Here is a 2,111-nt window from a genome sequence, read left to right as displayed (position 1 = left end):
TACTCTGCCTTTTCGTCCTTTGCGCCTCCTCCCTACTCTACCTTTTCGTCCTTTGCGTCTCCTCCCTACTCTGCCTTTTCGTCCTTTGCGTCTGCTCATTCCTCTACCTTTTCCTTCCCTGCCTTTTTGTCCACCATAATCAGGACCCTCTTGTGATGGGGAGACACTTTCACCAATATTGGAATCATAATTACCATTACCATTATCAAGACCACCTTGTAACGAAGGCATACCTTCATCTGTATTCCACTATTTCCAACCATTATCCAGAACCTTGTAACGAAGGTACCTTCATCTGTATTCACACTATTTCAAACCATTATCCAGACACCTTGAACGAAGGTACCTTCATCTGTATTCACACTATTTCCAAAACTTATAAGACCACCTTGTAACGAAGGCATACCTTCATCTGTATTCACACTATTTAAAACATTATTACAGCACCACTTGTAACGAAGGCATACCTTCATGTGAAGAAGAGTCATCTTCGTCTGTATTTACATCGGTTCCATTAACATTATCAAGACCACCTTGTGAGGAAGAGTCATCTTTGTCTGTATTTACATCGGTTCCATTAACATTATCAAGACCACCTTGTGAAGAAGAGTCATCTTCATCTGTATTTACGTCGGTTCCATTAACATTATCAAGACCACCTTGTGAGGAAGAGTCATCTTCATCTGTATTCACATCATTACCATAATTTTGATTGGTGTCTCTTTTGATTCTGTGACCCTTACCTCTGCCCCTGCCACCTCCTACTCCACTGCCAACCTGACCTTGCTGAGGTTGTGTATTTGTATCTGAAACACAAGCCTGTGTAACTCTATTATTACTGGAGCAGCTGATGCACTGCATCCGACCATTTTGTTTGTCACAGCGGAATATGTTGTCAAGACCAACTACCGACCCGAGTCGCCCAATGGCTCCACTAAGCTCTTCCACTGTATTGCCCGGACGATTGCGGGGCTTGAAGATTTTAGAAAACACAAAAGCGTGACTCTTCCATTGATGAATTTGATTTATCCTTCCGAGGATACTCTCAGGATGTGAGTTACGTGTACATTTTTCAACACATGGGGAGGCATAAACATAGAAAAGCAACAAGTCATTCTCATCGCGATGGTTGAACAAGTGGACCAAGTGGTCCGCAACACGTGACTCTGCATGATCAGCTCCTCCAGTGTCCCGAGGCAGAGGTCTGGCTGCAACCACCCTGTTGCCGATGTACACCTTGTTCTCATCAAGCTGTTTTGCTACGTCTTCAACAGGATCACTTTGAAAGACTTGCTGCAGGATATCGTAGATTTTCCGATTCTGGTCGTCTGGGATTCTTACAGCCAGACTGAACATGCCTTGTGTTCTGTACCTGTGAAAGTACAAACATACACAATATCCCATCATGTATATTAGATATTTTGCCACGGAACACAATATACTGTAGTTTGTTTGATATGTGGATATGTGATGCAGTAACCTTAGCTGACCACTAAGTGGAAACCCTTACACCATTTACTCTGTGTGCATTTCTCTGTGTTTATGCTGTACATGATTTAGTAGTTCTGAAGTTTCTTCCATGACAATTTTCTAAAACTTGATCTCAAGAAACACAAAGGCATGCATACATTGTTTAACTTTGTGTTTCTGAGTTTGGCAGTATTTCTGAGATGCTGATAGCAAAACTGAACTCTCAATGTGCTAATAAGTTTAGGTGCAGATCAAAAACTACTGTAATGATAAATAGAACTTTATTTGTATTTTCTTGCATTTCCACACAAATTACAACTCCATCCACATTCTTTGCTTTAGTAATCTTCATTTCAGGGATCCAGCAAGATATTCCCAGCCCTGCTTCGTTAGTATTCGGTCTGCTATCTATTTGTGATGTTTTGCCCAGGTGCTAGCAGGGGTCTGAACATAGCCGTAGGTAGCAAAATTCTTTCAGTAAAGGATTTTTACTCAAATCAGCCCTCAAGATGCGTAAGGTCGACACGTACGAAAACCGGTACGCATGTGTATCGTGATAAAAGAAGCAGAAAAGCCTCTTGGACATAAACTCAACCCTAAACAGGAAGTCGGCATTTTGGATTTAGTGGGGGCATTTTTTG

The sequence above is a fragment of the Morone saxatilis genome, unplaced genomic scaffold, assembly GCF_004916995.1.
Source record: "Morone saxatilis isolate NCDOM2014 unplaced genomic scaffold, NCSU_SB_2.0 Contig17, whole genome shotgun sequence".
Taxonomy (NCBI): Eukaryota; Metazoa; Chordata; class Actinopteri; family Moronidae; genus Morone; species Morone saxatilis.
This window is presented reverse-complemented; position numbering follows the sequence as displayed.